The sequence below is a fragment of the Symphalangus syndactylus genome, chromosome 18, assembly GCF_028878055.3.
Source record: "Symphalangus syndactylus isolate Jambi chromosome 18, NHGRI_mSymSyn1-v2.1_pri, whole genome shotgun sequence".
Classification (NCBI taxonomy): domain Eukaryota; kingdom Metazoa; phylum Chordata; class Mammalia; order Primates; family Hylobatidae; genus Symphalangus; species Symphalangus syndactylus.
Window position 1 is genome coordinate 62,714,400 of NC_072440.2, and position 13,238 is coordinate 62,727,637.

At 59.1% G+C, this 13,238-nt stretch overlaps 1 pseudogene; it reads right to left on the reverse strand.

Moving 5' to 3' along the window:
* Window positions 1-229: 229 nt before the first annotated feature.
* Window positions 230-12,598, reverse strand: LOC129467505 (leucine-rich repeat-containing protein 75B-like; annotated as a pseudogene).
* Window positions 12,599-13,238: the final 640 nt, after the last annotated feature.

Here is a 13,238-nt window from a genome sequence, read left to right on the forward strand (position 1 = left end):
ATGGTTCTCTTGCTTTGAATGGCCTCTGTGGAAGGGGCTTGCTCATTTAGGTGAATCCTGGGGCCGAGCAGCCCCAGTGACAGTCCCTGGGATGGCGGTAGGAGAGGGAGCAGCATGCAGGCGTTAACGTCACAGACTGGCACCAGGCCACCCGGGCTTACACTCTGGCTCCTCCAGTTCCTGGCTCTTTGAACTTGGACAAGTAGTCCCTTTTTTTTTTGTTGTTTCCTTTCTTTTTTTTTTTTTAGAGACAGAGTCTTGCTCCATCGCCCAGGCTGTAGTGCAATGGCATGATCTCAGCTCTGCCCTCCAGGTTCAAGCAATTCTCTTGCCTCAGCCTCCCAAGTAGCTGGGATTACAGGCACCCACCACCATGCCTGGTTAATTTTTTTTTTTTTTTGTATTTTTAGTAGAGAGGGGGTTTTGCCATGTTGGCCAGCCTGGTCTTGAACTCCTGACCTCAGGTAATCCACCCGCCTCGGCCTCCCTAAGTGCTGGGATTATAGGCGTGAGCAACAGCGCCCAACTGACAACTCCCCTTTCTTAACCTCTTTCTGCTTCAGTCGGCTCACCTGGAAAACAGAGCACCTACCTTCTTCAAATGAGAAGAGAATTAAAGGAGTATAAGGCCATCAGAACAGTACCTGGCACAAGGGAGGCTATGGAGGTGCTTGTTGAATAAAAAAAAGGCTTCATCTCTGGCCTAGTCCCAAAGGTTTGGGTTCTTGCCATTGCCACCCAGACAGCCCTGGGTGGAGGCCCTGCTGACATTGAAGAGTGCCTGCCCTCCTCCCCTCAATGCGGTAGACACTTTCCAAAACTTACGTCATCCTCACTCCAGTGGGATAATGGGATGCTTGGTGTACCTCGTTCCCAAGATAAGGGAAACAGGCTCTGAGAGGACCACATCTCCAGCAAGTGACACGCTGGGACCAAGGCCAGTCCTGTCTGCCTCCTAGACTAGGCGTGAGTGAGGACCGGCCTGAGTACGGCCCACCTGCTTCCTGCTCCGTTTGGAGCTTGGGCTGGAGCTGTCCTGGCCAGTGCTCTCTGCCTCACCAGGCTGCATGAGCTACAAGCTGCCACTTCCTGGAGCTTGGTGGCCCTGCCCTCGACGGCCTTGCTGGTGGTCGTGAAGGCTCCGTGAAAGCTGTTAACACCTGCATGGCAGTGAGGCCAACCTTCCCCACTTGATCTGTTTCAGCTCTGGCTCCGCTACTGCATCGTGTGCTTCTGTCCAAGAGGCAGAGAGACTGAAACTATCTGCTGCCACCTGGATTCTCCCAGAGCTTGCCTGGAACACCAGCTCAGGTCCTCACGCGCCATCCTGGTAGGAATCTCTCAGTGACAGTTGAGAGTTTGTGGGCTGGCTTAGGGCCAGTGGTGGGCAAGGAGTCAGCAGGGCACAAGGGACTAGAGAGCTTGGCATTTCTCCAACAGGAGTTTCAGGGAGAGCCTGCTTATGTGACAGGTTTATCAGCTTGCCTGGCCCAGGGCCAGCTCTCATAGTTTTGATTTAAATAATAGATTGCTCACAGAGTAAGTGCATGTTGGTTTAAGCTTTCATTTTCTCATAATCCTTCTCTCCGCTGGCCCCTCCCACCATCTACCCCATTTTGCCTTACTCTGGGGAGCCTGAACACCCTGTTCCAGAGTAGGGGCATAGGGAAACACTTCTATGGCTTCTGAGCTGCTGGGCAGGGCCAGTCCCTACAACAAGGAGAGCTGGGAGGGAGCTGGACCCCAGGATGGAGTGCTGAGAGCTGAAAGTCCTATTTAACAGAGGGGAGGGAGCAGAGATCCCAAAAAGGGAAAGGCCTGGCCAGGTCCCACGGCAAGTCAGGAGCAGGTCGGGGCTGAACTGTGAGATCTCCAATCTCTCCAAAGCCTTTGGGTAAGAAGTCTGCCTAAAGCAGTGAGATCAGTGGGGTCTAAGGAAAATCCTTTTCCTCACTGCCTCCATCCCAGTCCTGGGACCCAGCACCATCCTGTCCTCACCCTCCTTGGCCATCTCCTTCTGCCCTGAGAAGCTGTTATGCATCCAGCCAGACTGGGAATGTGCTGGAATCCATGCAACACGGGATGGATGCGCCACTTACAGTCCCCTGTGGGCCATGGCTGTGAGAGAAAGTCAGAGCTGGTGGCTGGGGTGTGTAGGCCCAGGAGGACCTCTGCCTCCTCCTTAGCCTTGGAGCCCCCCTCTGCTGCTGAGTCTCTCCTCATCTAGCAGAGGCCCACTGCCCTCAAACCTTACCTCCTGGCTTAGCACATGGCTTCCCCACTCTGGGCCTCAGTATCCCCCCGGACATCTATAAATTCCTTTCCCACCTGCCCTGCCTGTCTTCTAGTTGGGCTGAACTGTAACTCCTCACACAGGGCTGAGGGTGACTGTGGCATTAGGCTTCTGGTTGGGAGCCCACCCTGATGGTGCTTGGGGAGGAAGGGAGACAGTTCCCCCGCCAGGGGCAGCCCTAGGACTACTCTGCCCCCAAGGCCCCCTGCTGCTGACGATGCGCACCTCCACCCCCTGCATGCTCTCCCACACGGGGACCCCCAGGGCCTGGAGGGAACACACAAGCACTTTTGTCTCTGGCTTGCTGTGTCTCCTAACCCCACAGAGCTGCCCCTCGCCAAATACAGGAGGCCTGGGGCTGGGTACTGGGGGTGGCAAGCAGCACTGTACCCTGTGGGAGGCAGGCACCAAGTCCTCTCACTTAGTCGGCTGTGGCCCCTGCCTCTGGTCTGTGCAGCCTTGTCCCCTGCCCAGAGGGCCCTGGTGGCGAGGCTGGCAGCCTGGGCTCAGACGTGAGCTTGCTGTGGGGCTCCATGTAGAGCTTTGCTCCTCCTGGGGCTCCCAACCCGCTCCTTCGCAGCTCCCCTTCTCAAGGAGCCCAAGCCCTGCCCACATGTGAGGGCCTGCTCCCTGGAGGCCTCCTCTAACTCCCCAGCCCACAGGGATGGACCCAGGATCCCCACATCTTAGACTCCATGGGGGACTTGGCCAAAGAGCACCTGGGGGAAAGTCAGTGTGACCTTTGTCCCTCCCTTTTGGATAGACACAGCCACCCTTTCTCCCCACCCCAGCAGCGCAGGGCTGTTGCTCAGTGACCCTGAGGTTGGTGATGCAGAAAAGCAGAGGTGGGTGTCACTCTTCATTGCCGGGTCCACACTGTGGGTGCTGGGGCCCCTCCCACTGAAGGAAGGCTGAGCCTCTAGCCGGGGCTGGCCACCTGGCCACCTATGAGTCCATTCTCCTTCTGTCCCCTTAATCTCAGGCTGAGCATTTGCACTGGATCTCTGGCGGCCTGTAAGTCCTCCTCGACCTTCATCGCCCACTATCATGTGCTTGAGAGCATCACAAGTCAGTAGCAATGAGCCAGGTGGGTGATGGGTCACCTGGGGCAGCAGGCCTGGGGCTCGGGTCCCAGCCCAGTAGCTGTGGAGTCCCAGGTGGAGGCACGAGTGGTGGCCCCGGCCGCACCACCCTCAGGCTCAAGGTCCAGGCCCTCCTAGATGGTGGGGAATGAGGTGCGCTGGCTCAGCCGCAGGTGCAGGCTGACCAGCAGGGGCTGGGGCAGGGAAGCCACATCCACGTTATTGCCCAGGTCCACTCAGGCCAGTGCAGGGAACTTGGTGGTGTCCTTGATGGCATCAGTGAGCTCGCGAGCAGCGGCCTGCGTAGCCAGTTGCCATTGAGCAGGAGCTGGGTGAGGCGGGGCAGTGCCCACAGGCTGGGCAGCAGCAGGTGCAGCAGCTCATCACTCAGGCCCGTGAAGCTCAGGTCCAGCACCGCCAGCACAGCACCATGGCTGCTCAGGTAGCGTGTGATGTGCTGCACGTCCTGTGTCGACAGCGGGATGCCTGAAAGGTCCAGTCTCCCCTGCCAGCGGAGTCTTCTGGAGGCTGCTCCTGAGGCTACCGGAGGGTGGCAGGTGGGGAGGGACTAGACAACCAGGCAGTCCCCCCACTGACCACAGTGACCTGTTGGGAACAGCCCAGGCCTACGGTCTGGCAAAGCCAGGTTCAAATTATCTCTTTCCTTCCTTCCTTCCTTCCTTCCTTCCTTCCTTCCTTCCTTCCTTCCTTCCTTCCTTCCTTCCTTTCTTTCCTTTTTTTTGAGACATAGTTTTACTCTTGTTGCCCAGGTTGAAGTGCAATGGTGCAATCTCAGTTCACCGCAACCTCTACCTCCCGGGTTGAAATGATTCTCCTGCCTCAGCCTCCTGAGTAGCTGGGATTACAGGCATGCACCACCATGCCCAGCTAATTTCGTATTTTTAGTAGAGATGGGGTTTCTCTCTGACGGTCAGGCTGGTCTCAAACTCCTGACCTCAGGTGATCGGCCTGCCTTGGCCTCGCAAAGTGCTGGGATTACAGGCATGAGCCACTGCGCCTGGGCCAAACTGGGCCAACTGTCACTTTCTAAGTGGGTGGCCATGGGCAATGCTCAGAGCCTCAGTTTCCCCTTTGGTGAAAATGGGACGTGGTTGTTGTGAGGATTAAATACACACACAGTAAGGCTCTATCTTCATGAACTATTATTTGAAATCTCACTGTGTGCCCAGCATCCCACACCTGTCTTATTGACATCTCACTTATTTTTCAGATAGGTGAAGTAACTCTTCCATGGCCACACACCACTAAGCAGGGAACCAGGTCCCCAAACTGAGATGCTCTGACTCTTGAGCCCACATGTTTTTTTCCCTGTGCCCCTTCTGAGTTCGATTCTTTTAGGGTAGGGAGCAATTCTCCTACAAAGGGACAGCTATTAGGCTGTACAGGGCACCGGGGATAGACAGGGACAGGCCCAGGGTAGTGAGAGGGGAGGTCCTGGGTGTGCAGGCTGGGGACATGCCCTGGGGGAGGGCTCCCTGTGTTTTCTCAGTTAGAAGGGAAGTTCAGAGACTGAGAAGGACCTCCCTCCACCAACCCTCTAGGTCTCTCCCCGGTTATCTAAACAGAGCTCACTAGGCAGACAGGCCTTTTGGGGGACTGACAGCAGTGAGCACACCCTCAGGACCCCCACCAGCCATGGCAGGAAACAACCTTGTGGGGTCCAAGCTCAGCGTGGCCTGTTAGGCCCAAGGTGGGACAGGGGTGGAGGGCAGACGGGGAGGCCTGCTAGGGTAAGCGCCCGGCAGCAGTTCAGGCCCCTGGGCCTGGGTGCCTGTGGCCAGCTCTGGACTGCGCCTATGTGTGAGGCTCCATGGATGCAGTCACTCCAGGATGGAGTGTCTGAGAGGGACCCATGGCAGAGGGAGCTACTGGGCAGCCACGGAAGCCTCAGCTTTAGGCAGCCTGGCAGTGGCAAAGAATTCCCAACAGGGTACAAGAAAATCAGGGTAGAGTGTGGCCTTAGGCAAGCCACTTCTCTGAACCTCAGTTTCCTTCCCTCTAAAATGAGAATCACGATCCAGAATCTGCCTCCCCTGCCACCTGTTGGGAAGTCTCAGCTGAAGATGCCTGCTGAGGTCACCTTGGCTGTTGGGTGGAGGGGCGGGGTGTCCAGGCCGTGTAACAGGCCAGGGATTGAGGGACATGTGAATGGCAGGAGGCAGGACCGTCCTGTGGGAAATGGCAAACGGGTCACTCAGAGGGTGCAGCTTGGCTTGGGGAGCATCTGCTGCCACAGGCCAGGCTGACTTCCAGGGTAGGGCCCTCATGCGGACCAGGTGAGGGCCTCACCACGTGGGATTTCAGCACCAGCCTCTTGGTGAGAGTACAGGTGTCAACCTGAGAAGGGACCTTGGAGCAGCAGTGGGGAGGGGCACTGGCTGGGCTACCCTTACCAGCTCTGGGTCTTCCTCTGGCGCAGGCTGGACCCTTGCTGCTGCTTTGAGTGAGGGGTGAGGTGGTAGATGAGCTGTTGGCAGATCTTGTCTGAGGACTTCCACAGCTTGTAGTCCTGTGGGACGGCAGTGTCACTATGGTGGATCTGAGCCCCTCCTGCCCACCTCAGGGCCTTGGGGAGAGGCCTGGGCAGCCAAGTGTGTGTGTGAGCACAGCCGTGCACCATGCATCACCGAGTTGCCCACCAGGGCCTCCCCCTCCCACCCCCCAACCCGGCTGTGGCCTGGCACAGAGCCAGGGGAGGCTGCCCTCTGGGAGCTGGACAGGCTGGTCCAGTCCCACAGTGCCCGGCGGGAGGAAGCAGAGACAATGGGCCCTTGTTCCCTGTCCTCAGGCCCAGGGCCAGCGTCTCGGGCTATCAGCCGGCTGCCTGCCCACCCTCAGCACCCTTCGGGGACTTGCCACAGGAGAAGGAGGCCAGACCAGGCCCCTCGAGGGAGCCCTGCTCCACTGACGCCAATTCCAGGGAGTAGGAACAAGCCAGGTCAGCATGTTCTTCTTCCTCTCACTCTCCAAGCGAGACTGCACCTGCGGGGTCTGGGTCTGGGCTGACAGGGCTGAGGGATGTAATGTTTTACAGCACCACCACCTGGCTCTCTCTTAGTCCTAACTGGGCTCCTGCAGAGGCCCAGCTCAGGGTGGAATCCAGGGTGCACGGCCCACAAAGCTGGCACTGAGCATGCTCCACTGCATCCTTTATCCAGTCCCTCTGTGAACAGCCCCAGGAGCAGGCGGCACACACAGCAGCTGCAAGCCCTGGCCGTTCCTGTGATGGCTGTGGGCTAGGCGCAGAGTCCTAGGGGCCGACTGTGCACAGACCTGGGCATTCAGAGCTGGCAGGGCCCAGAGCGGATACCCTTGCTTTGATGGGGGACTCACTGTGACTAGGAGTCTGGGTCCGGTGGCTGGTCACAGCCACGCATCCTGGGGCTGTGTCGATGCTCATGGCAGGACATCTGCAGATGCCGTCAGAGTGGGGTTCTGGGCAGCTGTGGGGTGGAGGCTGCAGGTGGCAAACTCCACCCCAGCAATGAGGAGGGCCTTGCTTATGACCCCAGCTGTTGTGGGGGAAAGCAGTGAGCACCCGTCCCCAAGGGTGTCTGTACAGGATGGAGACCGGTGGACAGACGGTGGCTCTAGCCGAGAGCAGCTCTCTTCTGGCCCAGGAACTCAGAGGCTGGGAGTTTGTTTCCGTTGGTGGATTTCTCAGAACAGTCTGTGACCCGCAGGGTCCCCGTATGACTTCTGCCCAGCTAGAGTCTCCCTGGCCTGGGTCCCCAGGCCTGGCGCACAGTGCTGCCACACAGAAAATGGGTCTGCCCAGGACTCTGAGGGTCCTGCAAAGCACAGCTCATGCTTGCTCTAGCTGGTGGCCAGCCTAATATACTGATGCTGGCAGCAGGTCTCAGACAGGGACAGTGACTTGCCTAAGGCCACGCAGCAAGCCGCAGAAGGACCTAGCCTCCCAGTCCCCAGCCCTGGGCTCTGCTGGCCCCTGTCCACCACAGTGCCCAGCCCAGCGCCCGTGCCTGCCAGCCTCACCTTCTTGGGGCACTGCAGGTCCCGGGCCAGGTTCACAAGCAGGTCATGGGAGATGGGGTCGACCAGGTTGAGGAAGGCCACATCTCTGTAGAGGATGTCGGGAAGGAGGGTTCTCTCAAGGCCCAGGTCCTGTGAGTGGTGAAGAGAGAGCTGAGTGATCCCGTTGGGTCTCCCATCTCCAGGCCCCACCCCAGCCAGCCAGATGCTGCTTATGCCCGTTCCTGTCTCTCCATCTCCTCCCTAAGGCTGGCTAGATTCTCCCCACAGGTGGCCACGGGCCAACTGTCCAGTGGTGGGTGGCCCCTTTCTTTTTTTGCTTATTTATTTATTTTTTGAGACAGGGTCTCGCTCTGTCACCCAGGCTAGAGTGCAGTGGTGTGATCTTGGCTTAGCGTAACCTCTGCCTCCTCAAGGGAACCTCCCACCTCAGCCTCCTGAGGAGCTGGGGCTACAGACAGGCACGACTACACTCAGCTAATTAAAATAAATTTTGTAGAGATGGGGTCTCACTATGTTGCCCAGGCTGGTCTCAAACTTCTGGGCTCAAGCGATCCTCCCAAAGTGCTGGGATTACAGGTGTGAGCCACTTGGCCTTGGTGGACTCTTTGGATAAGTAGAGGGGAGGGACATGGGAGCGCTCGGAAGTGATAAGTGAATCCCAGAACCCTTAGACCAGTTCCCTCGAGGTAAAGTGCTGTGCTGTGACACTGCCTTCTCTGGGGTTAGGGCTTGTCAATGGGATTTTTTGGGGTCTCTCCTCTTACGGAGGGGGGTCCCTGTATGACTTCTGCCCAGCTAGAGTCTCCCCTGCCTGGGTCCCCAGGCCTGGTGCACAGTGCTGCCACACAGAAAATGGGTCTGCCCAGGACTCTGAGGGTCCTACAAAGCACAGCTCATGCTTGCTCTAGCTAGTGGCCAGCCTAATATACTGATGCTGGCAGCAGGTGTTCTCCTCTTATGACCCCTCAAATTCCCCTGTCCCCCAGCATTCCCTTCCCACCTATCCCTTGGTTTTCCTGAGCTGTGGCCAGCATCTGTTTGCAGACAGGTCTGGATCCTTCCCAGAGGTCTGGGGCAGACCTCTCTCTCAGATGTCTCAAAGGCATGCTACCCTGAAGCCGACCTCACCACCCATGCCCCAACTCAGTATAGGGCGCCTCCATGCCCATCTTCCCAGGCACTGGGGCCAGAAGCTCTGGAACCCCCCAGCACTCTTCCGTCCTTCCCTCTCCCCCAGCTCACCTAGTCATCCCTTCTCTCTCCCCACCACTCCTGCCAAGATTCAGGCCTCCAGCCTCCTCTCCTACCCATCACTCACCCCACCGCCTGCACAGACCTGCCCTGGCCTTCCTGCCTCACTCCTCCACTTTCTCCTCCTGTCTACTCCCACAGGACTGGTGTGGGGCTGAACACTCTTTCAGAGGGTCTCTCTTTTTTTTTTTGAGACGGAGTTTTGCTCTTGTTGCCCAGGCTGGAGTGCAATGGTGTGATGTCAGCTCACTGCAACCTCCGCCTCCTGGGTTCAAGCAATTCTCCTGCCTCAGCCTCTTGAGTAGCTGGGATTACAGGCGTGCGCCACCATGCCCAGCTAATTTTGTATTTTTAGTAGAGATGGGGTTTCTCCATGTTGGTCAGGCTGGTCTCGAACTCCCAAACTCAGATGATCTGTCTGCCTCGGCCTCCTAAAGTGCTGGGATTACAGGTGTGAGCCACTGTGCCCGGCCTAGAGGGTCTCTTTAAAGGACACGTTGACAGCTGATGGGGCAGCCACAGCCAGGAGGGGCCTCTAGACCCCATGTGGGCCTTCTCCAATCCATAGGTGATATGTTCTGTGCGTGGGTCCCAAGCACAGGAAGTTGGGCCAGGCAGAGGAGTCCGTGGGTCACAGCTGCAGGGCCCCTGCAGGTTATGGAGCAGGACAAGCCCCTCGCTGGACCTCAAATCCCAACCTCTGAGACACAAAGAGGTGACCTAGCTGGTCTCTGAGGACCCTTCTTTCCCTCCAGTTTCCCAGCTAAAATGTCCAACTGGTGTCTTGGACTCCAGATGCCATCCCAGACTGAGATCTGTGCCTCTGGTTGTCTGGCTGATTCAGTGCTGCTCTGCTGTTTGCCACAGATGCCAGCTAGGGAAGATCCAGAAGGAAGGCTGGCTGATGAGCCTGGCAGACCCAGACAGAGCCCCAAGCCGCAACCTGCCAGCCTGCCTTCCGTGGGTCTAGACAGCTCCTCTTAAAGGGACAGCTCCATTTTTCCAGCCTGCTGAACCCAGAGTTGGAGGAGATTGAGAAAGGGAAAGAGGAAGAAGGGCTCTGGCCCTGGCTTGCCCCACATTTTCTCTGTGGGCCCTGGGATGACCACTTTACTCCATGCCTCAGTTTCCCCAATTCTAATTATCTACCTTCTGCAAGCCAAACGCCTGCATGGCTGACTTCCTGCTCACAGGATGGGGCAGGTAGTGGTGGTGGCTGCTGCAGGGGATGGGGTGGTGAGGGAAGTGGCATGCCCAGGTGATGGGGGGACCAACATCCTGGGACAACCCAGGGCTTGGGATCTGGGTTTAGTGTACCTGGTGTGTGTAGGAGCAGAGCCACCACTGGACCGAGTGTTGTGATGCACAGATGATGGGAGTGTGTACTCTAAAGGCATGAGCTGCCTGTTGGAGAACTGGTGATGCATGTGGTGGCCATCTGTGGGCTGCCATGGTGACTTGGGGTGAGGCTGCATCCATAGACCAGCCCTGGGTCCTCTCTCCACGGTCCACTGCCTCCCGGATCCTGGAGGAGGAGGAAGCTACCCTCTTCCATTGTCTCTCAATACAAGATGATTCGACCTCACTTGCCACTCCTCCCGGGCCCCTCCCATCTTGCCAGGGCCTGAATTTGGGCTCTTAGCTCCAGGCTACCGGGCCACCCTCAACACACACAACCCCTCTCAAACCCCAGAGACCTGGACACACTCAGCGGCCCCCTCCTCCACACACGGTCCGCCGACCTCATCCAGCCCTCACTCCAGGCGGTCGCCCTCTCGCCCACGCAAGACCCCGCGCGCTGCAGCCTGTCGCGCCTCGGAACCCGCCCGCGCGCGCCAGACACCAACTCTGCCTCGCTTCCCGGCCGATACAGGCCCACAACCCATAGCCCCGCGACTCCCAGACCCCCAGACCCTCCCTGGCCGCCAGCCCCGGGGCGGACGGCTCCCTCTCTCGCCTGGCGCAGGAGGCGCAGCAGCCGCAGAGCTGTCGGGCGCGCTCCGGCCGCAGCTCGAGGAGCCTGGACTGGATCTCGCCGAGCCACCGCACCCGGCGCTCGTAGGGCGCGGGCCCGCAGCCGGCCGCCGCCCCGGCCTCGGAGCCAGCCTCAGGCCCGGCCCGCCGGCCCAGCCGCGCCCCCACGGCCGCCGCGAGATGGGCGCCGAACCCACAGGAGGCCGGGCTGTCTGCGTCGCGCTCCCGGGGCGCCCCTAATCGCCCCGCCCCTACCCACCCCGGCCCCGCCCCTACCCACCCCGGCCCCGCCCCTACCCACCCCGGCCCCGCCCCTACCCACCCCGGCCCCGCCCCGTCCCGTCCCTACCCACCCCGGCCCCGCCCCGCCCCGCCCCGTCCGGGTCCGAAGGCTGAACGTCCGCCCCACCCCGCGCCGGAGCGAGGCCGGTGGGTTCCTTGGTTGGGCGTGGTCTCACTGCAGGAGGCCCTGCCTGCCTCAGTCTTGGCGCTAGAGCTCTGTCCCGAGGGCCTGGAGCCTCCAGGGGAGACGCGGAGCTCGGCCGAGACGAGATGTCTTTTGGCACTTCTCTACCCTGTGGCCCCAGTGCTGACTGGGGAATAGTCGCTTTGACGGTGCAAAGAGCATTCTAGGCGGGGTGGGGGTTCTGCTGCGTGTGCCAGCATTAGGTATTGCCCCCACCTGCTTTTAGAAATCTGCCGTGCATGGTGAATCTCGTCTCTACTAAAATACAAAAATTAGGCCAGGCACAGTGGCTCACGCCTGTAATCCCAGCAGTTTGGGGGGCCGAGGCAGGCGGAATCTGAGGTCAGGAGTTCCACCAGCCTGGCTAACATGGTGAAACCCCGTTTTTACTGAAAATACAAAAAATTAGCCGGGCGTGGTGGCGCGTGCCTGTAATCCCAGCTACTCAGGAGGCTGAGGCAGGAGAATCGCTTGAACCTGGGAGGCGGAGGTTGCAGTGAGCCGAGATGGCAACACAGCACTCCAGACTGGGTGACAGAGCAAGACTCCATCTCAAAAAACAAAAAAAAGAAAAAAGAAATATTTTCTGCAGCGGTCAGTTGTGGTGTAGGACCTGCTCACACTGCATGGACACTCCTGCACTGGCAAATATTTACTGCCACCTGCTTCTTGGTTTGGGGCAGACCCCCACCTCTGACCCCAGCCTGGGAAATAAACCGAATGAAGAGTCACGTTAACCGCTAAATCCCAGCTGTGGGCAGGCTGGCAGCAGGCGGGCTGCATCTGCCACTGGCTTCAGTCTTCCTCCCTGACAAGGGGTTGGGGGACAGGCTGGGTAAGGTGTGGGCCCTGGCTCCTCTGAGGACCAGGGTGAGGTACAGAGCCACCCAGCTCAAGGAGTATCCCACTTCCCAGGGCTCCCTCAGCAGAAGCCTAGGTCTCTGCTGGAGGCGTGCTGGGCCCCTGCAGCCCCAATCCCGGCTCTGGGACCCTCACATCTCCTGCGTGGGGGACGTTTGAGGCACTGATCTGCAGTCCCCACTTCTCCAAGCAAGGGGCACGTGTCTAGCCTGTGAGGACGGGTACCTGTTGTGCAGGAAGGGCTGAGCACTGTCCGAGGGCATATAGTGAGGGACGACAGCCAAGCTCCCGTGTGTGTGTGTGTGTGTGTGTGTGTGTGTGTGTGTGTGTGTCTGCTAATTACCCTATGAAGATTCAAGGTTCCTTCCTTTGGGTTAAGCACTGCCTGCCCAGAGATGGCAGTGGGGAGAGGGCAGGGTGCTAGGCTCTGTCATCCTGTGGGGCTGGGCCCCTGAGACAAGGCAGAGGACAGCAGGATGTCTTAGCTCTTGACCATCCACGGAACCCCAACCCCTGTTGGGCCTGTGCCTGCACCCCCTTCTCCCCTGGCAACTGCCAGCTGGACATAACAGCCTCTCCTCCCGCTCCAGGGCAGCCAGTATTGTCCTGGGGCCACCTTGGCACCACAGGTTTCCTCCCTTGGCAAACCTGCATGACGGCCTTGCGTGGCTTCCCCCAGGGCCAAGGCGCTGTTGCTGAACTGAAGTGGCGACCGGGTCAGAGCTTTAAGCTGCAGCGACAGTGCCCCAGAGATGTCCTAGACCCCCTGCCCAGAGCAGGCAGCCCGGTAAGCCCTCCTCCTCTTCCCCTGCAGCCTCAGGGCTGGAGCCAGAGCTGGGAGGGCTGCCAGATCCTGACCATATCCTCCCAGAGGCTGAGCCAGGCCTGGGCACTGTCCCCTCAAATGTGAGAATACTGGGCAGGGGGAGGGGAGGAAGGAGGGAGTGGAGGGCTGAGCCTGGAGGCATGAAAGGGGCAACCTAGGCAGCGGTATGGGGGAGTGCCCAGAGCTTAGAGTCCTGTGGAAGGCAGAGAACTGCCCCAGCCCCCGCCTCTCATCCCCCACCCTCTGTGTCCCTGGCCGAGAGGTTCCTGGAGGACTTTTTTCCAGCAAAAGAGGGAGGGTGGCGTCTGGGCCTACATCCTTGGATAGGCTTTTCTCTGCCTGCTTGCGGGGCGCCTAGGGTGAGTGGGCTTTTGGAGACAATTTCTGGCCTAACCTGACTTGGACAGCAGCCCCCAGAGGCAGAGCTATCCCCTCAGGCATGGGGGCATGATTCTACCTCGCCAGCCC